The sequence below is a fragment of the Channa argus genome, chromosome 2, assembly GCF_033026475.1.
Source record: "Channa argus isolate prfri chromosome 2, Channa argus male v1.0, whole genome shotgun sequence".
NCBI classification, from domain to species: Eukaryota; Metazoa; Chordata; class Actinopteri; order Anabantiformes; family Channidae; genus Channa; species Channa argus.
Window position 1 is genome coordinate 21,519,883 of NC_090198.1, and position 17,192 is coordinate 21,537,074.

Genomic DNA, 17,192 nt, shown 5'->3' on the forward strand with positions numbered 1-17,192 from the left:
CTAATCATCATCCATTAGACATATTTTCCACTTCATGGACATCATGCAGTTTATGAATCAAGTTCTTAATATGGCCTTAAAACAGTGTAGACTTATTTAATTCTCTACACTGGTCAATACTGCACCATTTCATTTTATGCAATTGTATAAAGAAAAAAGCTGTTTTGATTTGTCAGACATACAGTAAGACATTGGGGATGCAAAAAAGACTATATGCACACAAGACAACACTCTCCCATTTATTTGTGTTAATTTGTCCCTAAAAGCCACATTCATTTTAAGTGGATACATCAATCAGTCACAACATTAAATAAACCTGATGGTTTTAATATTGTGATGGACAGGGGTCAGCATTTCTGCAGCTACACAGCCCCTCACGCAGCACACTGCATGTTCTGACACCTGACACCACTTTCCCCCATGCTCACCCCTGTCTACCACCCCCTTAAAAAAAACACTTGCTTTTTGAAGTGGTGAGCAAGGTATTTTTGAAAGAAAACAGTCATCTGACAATTAGTCTGCAACATATGAGTAATAGCATCCTGAAATTTAGATTTTGGTAAATCCCATCCATGCAAAAGCTGTGCATAGTGGGATCAATTACAAATGTACATTTTACTTTCTTTAAAAAAATAGCCGTTGTAAAATAGTCGTTGAAAACAGGAAGCCTAATGCGCTGTTTGTCTATTCGTCATAGATTTTTCAAAATTTTTTAAAACAACAGGATTTAATTTGAAAAATGTATTCACTTCGGTCCATCTTCTTTTGCAGGTGAGCAAGTGTAATTGTCTCTGCCCTCCAGTTCTGGTCATGTAAAGTTTCGTACTCTTCTCCCGTGGTGCACACTGGCACTCATGAACAGCAAATCTCTGTTAGGAAATGAGTAGTGTTGGATGAACGGTGGGGGCACTCACAGAACTTATGAGCAACCAGCAAAAAAAGAAATAGACTCACAGCTAGAAGCTAGTATGTGCACGCTACAACAAACACATAAACATACTGTATCCATTCAGTCATGCACACATGGTGGACACATGCACACTTACTGTACAGTGCAAGCACGTGTGTGAAAGAAAAAAAATACAAAGCCACCGAGAGAAAGAGGAGTGGAAATCTGCTCTATTTACATGATGGGTTTTTAAATTAAGTCCAACAGGCTCAAAGGTGTCCATACTTGTACGTCTGATGTAATGCTCATGCTCTGAAAACCTGGCTCACACTCCGCCGTAATCTAACTGTCTCCAGGGGCAAAGATAAAATGAGTTTATAACAGTTCATGTTTCATCTAATACAGTCAAACAAATATCTAATTACTTTTAAGTCTATTTCCACATGTCAGCAGCATGATGTATTACAGTGAACCAGGCTTAATGATTACTTAGCAGATTATTCAGGCTGCGTGAACAGTGCACACCTGTCTGTTCTTATCTCATGTTGTAATAATGTTAAAGTTGTTTTACAGATCTACCTGTTCAGTGAAGGGATGTATGTGTGTTAATCCCCTACAATGCTAATCAATGCTGCTTTTTGTTTTCTATGTTTTTGTTTCTGGAAGGGTTCAACCTATTTACACACATTTTGTTTACCAACCAGGAGCCAGAACTAAAAGTTCATTAGTTAATCATTTTGTAGATGAAAAGCTAAATGTGGCCAAATGTTGTCTAACGCAATTTTTATCTCCAGAGTATAGCTCCGGGACGTCTGCAACTACTGTAAATAAAGATGCAATATTGTGTGTTTAATATTCCCACTGGCATGTTCAGAGGACTGTTCATGCTATGGTCACGAGCATTATCTTCTTTTATTTCACAGGGACAAAGGGAAACGTTTTACTCAATGTCATTGCTTTGTTATGAGAACCATGCACAGTCCTTGTTTTTCGGATTATAAGGTGGTGAGACTGTGAGAAGCAGAGGGGCTGTGTTATTTACCTTTAAAGAGCTATTTATGCTTCAGTTTTCTGGCGCAGCAATTGAAAGGTTCCCTTAACAGTAGGTCCATCTGCAGCAAATAACTGAGTATTAAAAAACACACGCACACCGACATACACTCTCACACAGAAATACGCACATACAAAAATTCTTCGTATGTGTGTGTTTGTTTGTGTAATATTCTATAATAGACATCGATGACAGAGGTTAAATATTTAAATTCACTAACTGTAGTTAAATAGAGATGTAGAGCTAAATACAATCATACATTTTATTTGGCTGAATCTTTTTAGCCTCCTGTGGAGAGACAACCAGTCTAAATCTTCTTGGACGAGATGATGACAGTTAACTGATGATGAAACTATTTGACAAAATCTGTTATATATTTTATGGCATCTCATCATACGTACAAATATATTCACTGGTATAAGCACAAACATTTCCATATCCATGAATTATACTTCCACCACTTTCATTGCTTTTGCACTATTAAATGTCTGATCTTAGGTTGAACAGTTTAGTTGAGAAAAATGTGAGAAAAATATATGATTAATAAAATTAATAAAAGTTTAATTAAGACTGATACAAAGAACAATATTCATCTCAGGAAGAGAAAATTGCAGCAGTCAACTGCTTTTTAAATATTTCTCATTCCCAGATACTTTTAAACTAAGAGTCTATTGACTCACAGTCGTGACTAAGTTTTTAAGAAGCCCTGTGTAATTATGTTTTATTTTCTGAATTTTCCGCTCTCTCAGTGAAATATATAGAGACATTGTGCTAAAGGCACAATGGGTAAGACTGTTGTCGCAGTCGGTGACCTTGACGTGGCCCTTTAGTGTGTGCTGTTTTCGGGTGCATTATGCCACTTACAGGACTTGTGAGATATTTGTGAATGTGAGGGTTTTAAAGAAAACAAACCCACAAGAGACACGAGTCCACATCCTTACTGCAGTGGCAACATTAAACTTTAGCCTTTCCAGTTTGACTTTAGCCTGCGGCAAAGAAACTTGATTGAGGCCTTTGATGGGCATTAATACACCGTGGAGAGGCGGCTTTGTCCGGGAATGGAAATGAACATAAAACGGAAAGCGGAACAGGAAGGAGAGAGACTCACAAGCTAATGTTATTTAATTTCCCATAAAAGAGAAATTCTATCTTCACAGGGTCTGTACAAAACAACAGATTATCTCAACGTACAGGGGATGTAGTGTGCATTTCTGAAACCAGAGCAGAACAGCCTGTGCCATTTTCATATGGCAGTACACTTTTGAAACCATATGACGCCAAATCAGCTTGAGGACTGTTTTGAGCCACCACGTGGCATAATGGTGGGTGTAGCTACCTGATCCGGACCAGAAATTTGTTCTACGCATGTGTGGCTATAGTTTGGGCAAGATGATTGGCCATAAATTGTATTTTTGGACATGGGTTGAACAAATTGGGTAAGTTGTACAGATCAAGTAGTGACAGCGGGCAGCACTGCCCACAGGTAAAATATCTGTAATTAGCCTGGACCACAATCCATCTTTTCTACTGTAAAGAAGAAACTAAACTCCTGTATCTGGAATGTATCTGAATCACAGTGTCCCCCTGTTAAAATGTTTCCATTGTTGGACAACAGTGCTATTACTTGACTTTACATCATGGTACTGTAAATATTTGGAAAAAACTGACATTTAAGTTTTACATTTATTGGATTTCTTGCAAAGTGCTGTTAAATACTTACCTGCTCAAAGTCAAATCTCCTGTGCAACAAATGTTTCATTCAGCCTCCAATGAAACAAACATATCTACCCATAAGCAGTCAGTGTGTATTGTAGAGTATCTTTCTCTTGGCTAAATACTGTTGCCAGAAGAAGGAAGAGACTCTTGCCTGTTCAACCATTTCTTTAAATAAATATTCAGTGCTGTTTAAAGCTGTCTCATACTGTCATACTTCTTTTTATGTTGTTTAAAGTACTAGATTTAATCGATTATAATCTGTATTGTTACAGTGTGTAACACAACATATTCACTGTTTGGAATTGTACACTTGCACTGACATACTACAGCTGATGCAGCTGATTTACATTTTACTTACAGGAGACTGAAACTTTACTGGCAAGTGAATACATTTCTATTTTACTCATATTTGCTGGTAGTATATCATTGAGTTTAACTCTCAGCTGGGCTTCTGTGTGAGTGCTCGCTGTGGATTTGGCACCAAGGACAGTGATAACACGGCGTGTATGTCAATGCATGTCAGAGGTAAAACAAAATACTTCACAGATGTATAAAAGCTATCTGATTCATAGTGCAGTAGATCAAATCAGTGCTGTCTGTCTGAATAAATAAATTACTTAAATGAAGTGAAACATGCAAGAATATGGACTTTGTATGATTTATAGGAAAACATTGAATGAGAAAATGGGACCTTAGTCATTATATGCAAATGTTTTTGTTATTTCAAAGTGTTTTAGAATGAAACTTCACACATATTGACCATATGTGAAACAGCATTCCTTGCCTTTGTTCCTTCAACTGTAACACACCTGCTCTCTCACACGTCTACTGAAAATCAGATGGAGGGTCTCCTGGGTGAGGATGAGCTGAGCCTCTGTCTGTTTGAAGCTGTGCTGCAGATTTTTGTGTGCTGTGGAAATTGGTTTCACATGAGTGAACTGCTACGCTGTGTCAGAACATTTTCTGATGAAATCAAATACAGAGACAAGTAAAAATTGCTGCAATTATCTTGAATTTGACTTTTTTAAAAATATGCAAGGTGGTAGATGTTCTCACTTTGTAGGAGGTAGGGTTGGTGCATAATGGTCACAAACTGTACGTTCATTGCACACAGTTCTAGTGAAACATCTGCTGGACTTCCTGTGTAGGAGTTTGTAACATCTGGCACCTTATTTCAGGTTCAGAGATAAAACAGGTAAAGTCCCAGTTCTGGGCCATAGCCACACAGTTTGATTTTCAAATGTGTTTTCATGGTTCAATACACTTACAACTGTGGAGTTTTTTTACGAGCTTTTTTTGTGTGTTTAAATAATTATTTTAATTGGTTAACTTCTTGCACTCTTTTCCTTCCACTCTTCTGTGGAGTGGTACATGCTTGTCTCTACAATGTGTGTATGCAAGAATGGTTTGCTGAATGTATGTTTCAGCATTATTATTTTACATCAGTCTTCTGTAAAACACCTTATCTGGTGGCTATGCAAAACGTGCAGAAGCCCTGAGATGGTGCCTAGCCGATCCAGCCGCTCAACATACACAACATCCACAGATGAAAGTTTATTAGGAACTGGAAAATGTGTCCCATATGTGATTACCTCCAGAATCTGGTGTTGATCTTAAGATTCCTCCTTCACAGATATGATCACTTGGGTAAATTATCCTGCTTCATCAAATTCAGAGCACGCCCAGCTGGCACACACAGAAAGCAATACAGGGACGACTGTGTGTGTGTGTGTGTGTGTGTGTGTGTGTGTGTGTGTGTGTGTGTGTGTGTGTGGTTGTGTGTGTGTGTGTGTCTGTGTCTGTGTGTGTGTATGTGCTTGTGTGCGCTCGGAGGAGTGAGGTTAAAGTTAGCAGATTGCAGATTCTTGCAACCAGATAACCTCTGGAAGATATTAGTGATCAAACTGAGGAATTAAACTCAACACTCAGAGCAGTCCTACTATCCACTGCACCTTTCTGGTGGTGATCTTTTGTGGTTGCATTTGAGCTGTTAGTAAAAGTAAAAGCGACCTGCGGTTCACCTTCAGTTTTACTATGGCCTTCACTGAAGTGTTTCATGCTGAGTAAAACTGTGAATGTGTATAAAATACTTTTATTACAGGTGCAAACTAAATCCAACAGATGCTTTTGTCTGAAGAGGCACGTATTTTTTTACCTTCTCAATGATAAACAATTCCTCGGTGCCTTCACAGTATAAGGAAAAAAAGGGAGCAGCACTCATTTTTTTGTAAGTGCTGTCTATGAATACAGACTTAGTATAAAGCTAGTGAGAGGGTGTGAGGCAGAAAAGAGCTGTTACACCATTAATCAAATTCTTGACTCTTTAGCAATCAGCCACTGGCATTTAAATGGCTAATGCTTGGCACGTTTGGTAAGCTCTCTTTCCTGGTGTGTGACCCTGCCTATAATTTAGTTCACCAAGAGAAACCATACCGGCTGTACGGGGCTATTGGGGAGGTCTTCACTTGGCTCTTCAACCTCTGGAAACCACAGCCACAAAAATGTCCGCTAGGCTCCTCAGAGGATAATGACACTTGAGCATAGTGATTGCACAGCTGACAGCAACAAAACTGATAGCAGTGTCTCAAAATGTGCTACTGTATGTATTTCCAAGACCACGACAACGTGTGTATTGTAGTTTGCTGTGAACCACAATATGGCGACAACTTTCAGAGAAGAGAGCATGCTGTCATTTTAGCCATAATTTAAAAGAGTGATGCTGTATGAGTTTTTGGTGAAAACAGCTTGTGGGATGCATACATTGAATAATTTTCTTAATGCTTCCCCCTTTGAATCACGCCAAAGTACTGCCAATATAACTGACCTAATGCACATTTTTAAGTTACAATATGGTGTAGTAAAAACAAGCAGCGGAGACATGTGATACTAATATGTTCCACTATGAAGAGACTTCAGAAATGCCGCACTGGCACCTCAACTGACTCCAACCACTTCTGAGAGATAATGCTGTGCAAATAGGTTGCAGGCTGCAATCTAGAGCGTGCTGTATTCTGAATAAATTACACAATGTCCAGCAATTTGTTGTCTCCCTCCCTAACCACATTGTCTTTGTAAATGTCCAAATGATGAAGCATTTTGTCAGTTTTTTGGGTTCTATGGGCCCTCCTTTCATCACGCAGTTTGTTATTTCACATACTGTGCCTCTTTTAAATGTATACTTTCTGAACAGACAAGAAAGGAAGTTGTCGCAGTTGATGATTGTGTTCAACCCAGGGCTGATTGCAGCACACAGTGCTCAGGTCTAGAAGACAACTGAAGGGCTAAACCTTATCAATTATTTAAAGATAAAATTGACTCAATGCCAACTCAACTTTCCTTAATTCCGATCAAGTACATAGCTATGTATATTCAAGGTTGTCCAGTGAAGATGTCCTACCTCAAACTAACCTCAAACTTGTTCCTAAAATTTCAGTACCCTACCATGAAATTCTAAAATTAAAAGTGGATATAAAACCATAATGTATCTGGTCTGAATTTATGTGGTTTTCCAACTGATTTATTTCGATTGCCAATGACTTATTATATGAGAAACTCTTATTGGTTTATACCAGTCTATTAGTCACATGAAACAGTGTATTTTAATGAAAACTAACCACCTATTTCACATTTAAGTGATATCTGTAATCTTGTTACTCAACAGAGCCTCAACGTCTTACATGTAAAGTGAATAAGTGCACAAAGTAGACCAACTTAGTCCTGCACGGCAGTATTCTAAATATGCCTGTGGCATACTTATGACTAATGTGTAGCTATAATTATCAACCAGGACCTGGCTTAAGTTTTACTTTAACACTTGGTCCTGAAAATAACATATTGTACATCTCTTTATTTTTCTAATTTGATCTTCTCCATTAGCCACATTTTACTTCAACTCTACTTCATCTCGCACATAGCATTGAAACAGTCCAAGCTGGTTTGCTGGTTTTTACCAAATTCATCCCCTTACATTAGTTTCATGTGCCACTGCACTTATATATGCAGTTAAATATAATTCTGGTTTAGGTGTGTGTTAAACACACAAACCTGTTTCCAAAAAAAAATTGTGATGCCATGTAAAATGTAAATAAAACAAAAAGAAATTGATTTGAACATTACTGATAAAGTCCTGCAGTGTATCCCAGGGATGTGTGTTGGATAATTAAAAAATGGGGTTTACATGCCATCACAGGAGAGAATGGACATAAACTGCAGTAGAACAAGGCCTGGCAGATGCTGATCAGTGGGACCTGCTGTTTGAGGGTTGCCAGGCTGTCTGTAAATGAGAGAGAGAGAGAGAAAGAGAGAGAGAGAGAGAGAGAGAGAGAGAGCGAGAGAGAGAGAGAATGGAGCATGGAAGGAGGGTAGGAGGGATGCAAAGAAACTAGTGTGGACAGGTGTGTAAGGAGGGGGAGTAATTATAGATTAATTTCAGGAAGGTGTGTGGTTAAGACATGGTCTGTTTTATAATTGCAACTCTCTGAATTAATTGTGCAGTGCTCTACAAATAAAATACATTGCAGCACTTTCACTGAGGAACAGTGGCTGATGAGAAAAGTGCAAGACAAACAGGTGGTGGTGAAAAGCTCCAGCAAAGGAAAACAGCCAAGAATCTCCCTCCACCAGACTTAAGCCCTGTTTGGTGGAGCAATGTGGCTGGGATAAAAGTTGACTGTGATCTCCTAGCTTGACCTTTGATCCTGACAGTATTTTGATTTGGGGAGGCAGGATCCCGTGCATCTTTACTGTTTAATCTTTGAGACTCAGTCAGAGCTGGACAGGGGGTGCTGTGGGAGGGCTGGAGCAGACTCTCCTGTGTTTATTTTGGTGGGCAGATAGGAGTTTCTCAGCAAGGTGCTTGCTGTCATCACTGTGACCTACGAACTCGGGCTGCCGGACATCACCAAGACTCCAGAGAAACGGGCCACAGCAGCATGTGGGATGCACCGGGAAGAGGTCAAAGGGCAGGTCTGCAGCTGAACACGACAACAGATGTCAAGATACAGCATCACCGCATTTAATTTGACTTGCAGTGCAGTTTTTTAAATATTTGAGTTGCCAGTTAACTGAAAATAAGTAGCCTGCTAAGGGAAATGCTAAAGGTAAACAGGAAGTTGAGAAACGTTAAAGAAGTTAAATAAGCGTGTTGCAGAAAATGATCATAGAAGAATTTCCTTATGCATATTGTCAATTATATTGGTACAAAACAAACACATATATAAATATATATTTTTTAAGTTTATATACTTTTCATGGTCAACATTAGCATGACTGATATAGGAAAGTACAAAGTGATAGAACTGAAAATAAATCTACTTCAACCTATCAGAAGTACTGTATTATTACTTTATTATTTTGTCCATTTATTATTTTATCAACGGACAACAAAAAAGTTATATTTTCTTTAGAATTGGTAGTTTTAAATGGTTTTCTGTATTACCTCACATTGGTTACCGCATGAAACTAATATATGATGCCGCAGAAGCAGCTTTGTTTTAATCAAAGGCTCGGACATGGTGCCTCTGGGTGAGGCTGAACTTCTTTGTCTGTGTAGTTTAATGATCCACAGGAACTTCAAACATTTTACAGTATGTCGCACTTTCATGTGCTTAAAGATTATTTGATTCCAGTAAAAAGACTGATGGTAAAAAGCAGTCATTGACTCTTTTGGTCAAATAATCTTTATATAAGTGAAAAGATCCACATTATTACAATTGTGTATTTCCTGAAATATTATTCTCACGGCATGTTTGGTATCATGGAATCGTGGTTTCTTCAGTCACATCATGGGTATGGCAACAAGGTTCCTATGCCACTGACACAGCCAGTAACATCACGCAATCAGAAATTGCATTTAAGAGCAGTAGCCTGATAAACCATGGAAGAACTAAACTATAGGTTTTCTTTTTCTGGAGTAAAAGTTTGAGGCTTATATCTTAAATTAGTAACAAGAATACAAACTTCAGTCTGCCAATGTGTTTTAGAATTCTGTTATATTAATATACATGTTGTCAGAAATATTTCTTCGGCATCGAACAGAAATAAAAGGAAGAAAAGAAACATTGAAAAGATATGTGTTGTTACCTTTAATCAGCATAACTTATACTAGGGGCAAAGATCAAAGTAATAAACTTTGAAAAGCAAATGTTATTAATTAAATACTGTTTGCGTTTCAAGGTCTTAACGTGAATCTTGAACCACTAAATATATCTGCATCTTTATAAAAAAGAGTCAATGACAAAAAAATGGGTGATTATGGGGGTAAGATGGGATACAGCAAAACAACATTGATGACCAGCACTGAAACCCCTTTAGTGACCTTTTTAGCAAAGGTCAGCATCAAGAGAAAACAGAGAGCTCACTCACTGGTCTAATATCCTGGAATGTCCTGGAAGCTGTGGAAAAAAAAAAAAAAAAAAAAAAACGTCTTTTCAAACAGACTCTTAATCAGAGTCATGTTCTTTATTTAATTTGAGAGGACAGTCACAGACATACACATGTCCTGTTCATCAGATGCTTATTTATTCACATAAAGAACCACAGAAAAATGACTGGTCACTATTTATATCACACTTTAGATCATCTGGAAGTTTATCAGTCAGTCCTAAGGCCTTTATTCCTACTAAACATCAATCATTCAATTAATTCATGAGACAGATGTGACAAAGATGGATTTGAAAATGAGTTCCTCGTTTGGTTTGGTTTGGTCCATGGACAGAATCATAGAAGTAGGACTTTATTTATGTGTGTCACTGTGTGTCTACCTAATTTGGGACATTGTCAATGCACTGAGCATTTTAATCATCACAGAGGGATCATTTATCTCAGTGCTGTTGAACTGGATTTCAGTTACTGCAGATTGCACAGGTAAGTTAGGATATTTTATCATTCACATCTTATTTTTGCACATGTGTAATTGTGGACAAATCATAAGCAGCAACAACTAGTAACTTATTTTTTCTCTATTTTCTCTGTTTTATCAATAACACATTTTCATTTGTTTCTTGCAGCTTTTATAAGTGAAAACGCAGGAAAAATTACAGAAGCACTGACTGTAGTTTATTATCATCCTTTTTTATTTATCTCTAATTATAAAGTGGATTTTAACATTTTACTGTGTTCACGTGGGTTCATCACTGATGCAGTCTTGAGAAGCATTTTACAGACTTGGACTGAATCGAAACATTTGTGGTTCCTCACTGCAGTGTACTTAATTAATTACGAAGCTGACAACTTTGCTTAAAATCTTTAAGTTTTGTCAAGAATGTGCTACAGTCAACGTTCACTGTATTTCTAAACAGGTTTACAGATACAACTTCTGTAACTGTAAGTCAGTTCAGTGGGGAAACATTTCAAAGTTAAAGATACTTGAGTCAAAAGAAAGTGTCCGTAAATTAAAAGCATGCAACTTTGGAGTTACTCATGGAAATTTGTGTCATCTGTGCCTCCAGTTATTTTTCTGTCAAAGAATTCCTATTTCAAAGATAACGAAACTACTTCCCATTTTTACCAAAATCAACAATAATCTGTAAATGTCACAATAGTCATAGACATAGTCATAGTCATCATTACTAATACTAAGGTACTGGCAGTATGACCAATAATACCCTGCTGTACATGCCACAGTGAGATGGTGTCTGTGTCCACCAGCCTCCTTGGAGACATGTATGTCAGGTTCTTGGAGCTGCCACTTGGGCAACAAAGCCCTCTTCTTCTTGCTTTAGGGTGACCAAGTGATTCCAATTAAAGCTGCATGTGTTGTTTACAGAGGCTGGGGTCGTGCAAGTCAAATATGAAGGAGTCTGATCTTAAAAGTAAAAAACAGAACCTTGGATCACTGAGTCTGTTTAAACAAACACTGGGATCTGCTGTTTTATTTTTATGTATTTGAACAGTACAACAATATGCAACTTTTTTATGCAGCATAACTACAGCTTATAATAACATGCATACAAAGATTCACCAGCCTTTGCTTTAAAATACAGAAAAAAGGCCATATAAGCAGATATGAAATCATATATTGCCAGCAAACTGATTAGATCAAATTGAAGGCAATTGGCAAAAAGCGAAACAAATCAATTTGTTATAGTATAATATCACATCCGCTGACTGAAAGGGAGAGGTGACCACTCCGAGAAGGCAGAGGAAGGAGAAGATAAATGATGGAGTCTGAGGTGCCTGAGGGCATATTATTGAATAAAGAAACTCACAGATGCTCTGGCAGAATCTTGTAATGCTACAGTTTCACCATAATGCTCTGTTGTCCAAACCCCATGACACTAGTGAAGTTGTGCCATCTTAAAAATAATGAGCCTGTTCACTTACAACAATGGCGTAGACAAGAATAAGCAGGAGCAGCGTGTGGTGGTTGGTGTCAAACGGTAGCTACAGACGACTCAGTGATAATAATGGAAAATAAAGCTACACAGCAGTTCAGTAAGAGAAACGTTGCTGGATAAATGTATTTGTTTGAAGGCTTTCCTTAAGAAGGCTTTAGTTGTCTAGAAACATCCATCTTGGGTATTGTTTGGGCATTTTACAGCAGTGATGGTCATTATATTGTATATGTTCTTATCTTGGCAGCCTAAATTCAAACCTTGTAGCACAAACTAAAATATGAAAAGCACAGAGGCTCCATGGTTTGCCCAGTTGCCTCACACTGAAAATGTCCCAAACATGCACTTCCCACCAGCACAAACAATGGCCTTTTCTGTACAGAGGGATGTTGGGGTTGTTCAGCTCAGGTTCTTTTGTTGTTTGCCCTTTCTGTACGAGGACATTCAAATTAAATTCATCTTAATCTATCATAAAATTGTCTTGTTATAAAAGTGTCAATTTCACTTTTTCAGTTTCAGTGCTGACTCATTGTTAAACTGAACAAGGCCATTGTTAATTTTATTTGGAACATCTGTGTTTTTCTACAAAGAAAAGTAAAAATGTCTGCTGTAAAAAGACTGAATGTATAATAGCTTCCGGCAAAAGGCAAATGTTTTTGCCTTTTTTTGACAATTCAGCTATTAAGATGATCTTCAGAACAATTTAGAGTTATACATTATAAAACAGAGGTTTGACAGACATTTAATGAAAAATACATTCTGTGAGCCTATAAAATCTTTGGATTGGAAGCAAGATGAAAGCTTTACTGAATAAAAGCTTTTTGCATGTGAGAACAGGAAACATGAAAAGTACAAAGGATAAGTTGATTATATAGAATGAACAGAGGTGTGTACAATTTGGCAGCGAAGGGCATGTGTGTGTTGCCATCAGATTGTGACTTTCTTCCTATCACTGATGGGGACTGTGACTTTGAGGGCTTCCTGAACAAATGTCCTTTTCATTTCATGCTATACATCCACACACTCTGCTACTCTGCTGCTGATTCAATTACAGCTAATCACCCAATTGAAATCACATGTATGAACAAGTAAATAGCCCATTTAAAGGATCGGGCACAAAAGTAACTTTTTCTTCTGTTGGATGCTTGAGAAAAAAGGGGGATTCTGGTGTTACTGGGCCTATTATATACAATAGCTGCCAGTTTGTAGCTCATCTTTCCTACTTCAGTTTTTCATTTTCACATAAGCTTTTTTGCTCCCCCACCAACAAAACAGCCACAAACTACTGAAGAAAGGTCTATAGTACAGTTTTGCTTGAGGGAGTTTCTGCTTACAGAGGAAGACGTGAAGGAAGGAAATCAGGTTTGACATGTTGACTCAAGACTAAATACCCAGGGAGCACCAAACGGACAGCTATTAAATTTTAATTGCTTTCCTTGCTTATTGGAAGAACTGGTGAGGTCAATTTTTAGAACTACTGTGAAAAGAAAGCTGTCAGTCAATCAATCAGAAGGAGCTCAGTGCTCGATTCACACCTGTCACTATAAGAGTAGCAAAGAGGTGCTGTGACATGTTCACACTGTGTGTCATTATTTCAGAAGTTTAATATCAAATGTAAAAGGACTAATACCATGATCCAGAAGAAAATAGCAGCACTTTGGAAAAAGTTTTGGAACACCAGTCCAATTTTGCCATTAAACAAAAGAAAAACAAAACTGAAAAGCAGACTATATCTGAGCTTTGTTTCTCGATTCTTGCATAATACACATTGATGGGTGGATACTCGTCTCAATCCTCAGCTCCTTTGTATGTGCAGATTACAAAAGGCCTGTTTCCAGCACCATGCAGGCTACCAAGAAGAGACTATCAAAGAGAAGAACTGGGCTTTCAAGTCAGGACCCTTCGATTGTGTTACAGATTGATTCCAGGTGAGGCAGCTTTGGGAAGTTCAGCGGAAGGAAAATTGCCCCTCCATGCAGCACTTGTGAGAGGCAGAGAGGCTTCACGGTTGGCATGGTGCTCCGGAATTCCAAAACTACTCACGTTTTGTGGGATTTCTGAGAGATGAACGCTGGGCCTCAAATATCTTGTTGTGGTTGATTGCAGTTGCATTAAAAGCTATGCCCAGACAAAAAAGGGGGAATACAGCGTGTCTGGCTATTTCAAAAAAGCTCACTGAATAGCTGGATAGTACCGCAGCCCACAGACAATAATTGCCAACATAATTTTCAAAACATCCCTTTGATTGTCTCATAAGATAAAGCTTGGATTTATATTTCAAAACAGACATTTTCCAGTTCCACTTTGGTGTTAACGTGATTTTCAAAATGAGTCTTCGTTTTCACACATGCTATTATGGCAGGAAACTATCCCAAGGACTCCTGGCAGAGATATATATTACCAAGAACCTTTCAGCAGACTGGAATCCTAAAGAATATCGCAGCACAACCTAGGCATACTTAACCATTATTGTATTTCCTTTTATCACAGGATTGATTAACTGCCTTTCTCAGACCACACTCGCTGGAGACAACTAACGTTTGTGACGTGAGGGTATACAATGTATGACTGGCCTTCCTCTACTTTTTGACATATCAAGAGTTTTCTGTGTGGATTGTGAGAGTTTTAAATGTTTGACAGATTTCCACAAGATTTCCTCTGACATCAACCCTTATGTTACCTCACAGCCTCCTTCAACCAATATCCTCCTATCATCATCCATTTGATATACTGGTACCTAAACCACACAGCCTTACAGCCAGGGCCATCTGTAAGCACATCTTAAACAAGTCCCCAGAGAAACTCTAAACAGCCCCTAAAGCGTTTCACACATATGTGAAGAGTGATTCTGCATGTCTGCTGTGAGCACTGTGTCAGAGCTGATCCGAACCAGGCTATGTGTGGGAAACACCATTAGGTAGAGGCAGAACTGAGCCGTGTGCAGATGTGCTAAGCAAAGTCATTATGCACCACTCACCTGTCCGACCAAATAAACAACAAAGGAACATGTTTTTAAATAAGGCAAAAATGCCTCTCCCACTTTGTTCTTTGGGAATTTTGAAGACTTAGTTTACTTTAGCATTTTGTTGTGATACCACATTACAAATGTCTGCAAATAGCAATGTTTGCCTGCAGTGTCTTTGTTGCAAGTCTTAATCCCCTCTCGTATGTACTCATATTTCCTGTCTGCTCTCCACTGTCAAAAAAAAACAAAACAAGAAGAACAAGAAAAAAAATCAATCGCAAAGTGGCATTATATGTGTTTGTTATTTATTTATGCATTTATTTGTGCATTAGCATCATCATGTGCAACCTTCTGAGCTTTCTACCTGTAAGACTGTTGGATATTTAAAGAGAAAAAAAATACAATTTTACAGTGACTGAAAAGATTGTTTCCACCTCCAGCAAACACAGAGGCCAACAAAGTCTCTCATGTGGACGTCCATACAGGGTACAATCCCACCACCTTTCATCAAGGCCACACAGAGGAAATAAGCTGTTATTCCACAGTTGTTTTGAAGGATTGTGAAGAGATTGCTCTTGTAATGAAAAGAAAATAGAAGTGATGTTCCCATGACGAGTATGGTAAACTAAATTGAGAGAGCCTTCTCTGTCGGCTCGGACTTCACACCTCTGGTCCCACTGCACCCCTACACCCCCTCCTCACATTCATCATTTGTCCTCTAACCTCGTTGACTCACCCTTTCCAAAGAACCTGATCCGGCCTAGAGGCCCATGTGCTCATGTCCTGCTGAGGATTTGTTGATTTCTCTAATCACTGTTCCAGCTCTGCTTGTCTTTGTTTGTTTTGTAGAACAAGCAGCAAACACAAGTGCTTAAGATGGTCCTGTGGAACAAAGAGAAGAGAACCGCTGGAGGATACTGAGCTCTTGATTGCATCTGTAAGGTCACTGTAATTACTTTGTCCTGTGCTTTTGTCCTGACGCAGACTGTAGCAGAGTTATGTCAAGTGTAATTACAGATGAGATTGTTCTGAACAGTCTTAACATCAATTGCATAAAAAAAATTAATTCTTGCTTGTTTAGTTCTGTCAACATGGGACTGGACACTGTTTCTTGTCTTTTTACATAGGTTGTCCATAAGTGGACACACAGCCATGCCTAATTGGGTCTGTGGGTACATTTCTCTGTGTGTTTTTGTCTGTGAGAGGTCTGGGAGGAGATGCTGATGAGAATGAAAACCATGAGGAGGAGGAAGTGCTGCATTTATACTGTTCATGGTCTTCTCTCTTTACTGACAGGGGGAAACAAGCCCTGCTGGCTATCTGCATGGCTTGGCCTTATTTCACTGACAGGAGAGTCTCTGAAGCACTCTCTGTTCCTCCTGTGGTGGTTACAGTGTGTTTAAAACCAGAACCACAGCTCTGTTCCTATCCTGAGGAACCCAGACATGTACCCCCTGACCTGAAAAAATGTTTATTGATATGAACTCAGTGGTCATAATGGAGACCTTATTATATTTTCAACCCAAATAGTTATTTTTGGTTGTGTTAGGACATCTAGCAGAGCGATCTAGAGTGGCAGTTCATTTTAATACAATGGGTGGCTAATATCACACAGAAAAAACAAATACGTATTAGAAATAATATACAGAGGCATGGGACATAAAAGGCCTCACTCAAAATCACCAAAGCACAAAATCCAAGCATCAGTGCAGTCTTTCCCATGCAGATACAGAGCTTCAGGAGACATTAGCCCCAGCTTGATAGAATTCAAAGCAAGACAAGCCAAACAGATGTCTTGTTAGTGCAAGGCAACAAGCCTAACAGCCAACAGATTATGAAGTCAGAATATACTAACAGGTTTCCCAACAGCTCATCGAAGTACAGTATTATTTATGATAATGAAGCCAACTATGTGCTACTGTGTCAGCATACAGACTTCTCAATTATTTCATAAACCTTTTGTTAATACTCTCATCTTGATCTTTTCTTGACTTCCCTCTGGGTGTTTGCTGGCTTTTGCAGTTAACATCTCAGATTTAGTGGATGTAGATTCGATCTTACTCGAAACTGAGGAATCTGACACTCCAGCAAGACTTCACTCCAGAGATCGTTGTATGACGAACATTGAACATTTATTGTAATTGCTTCTCAACTTAGCCGATGACGGGGTCAATATAACACACATAACACAACACACTATACAGTACAGTTCACAATTCACAATACATCCTACATAAA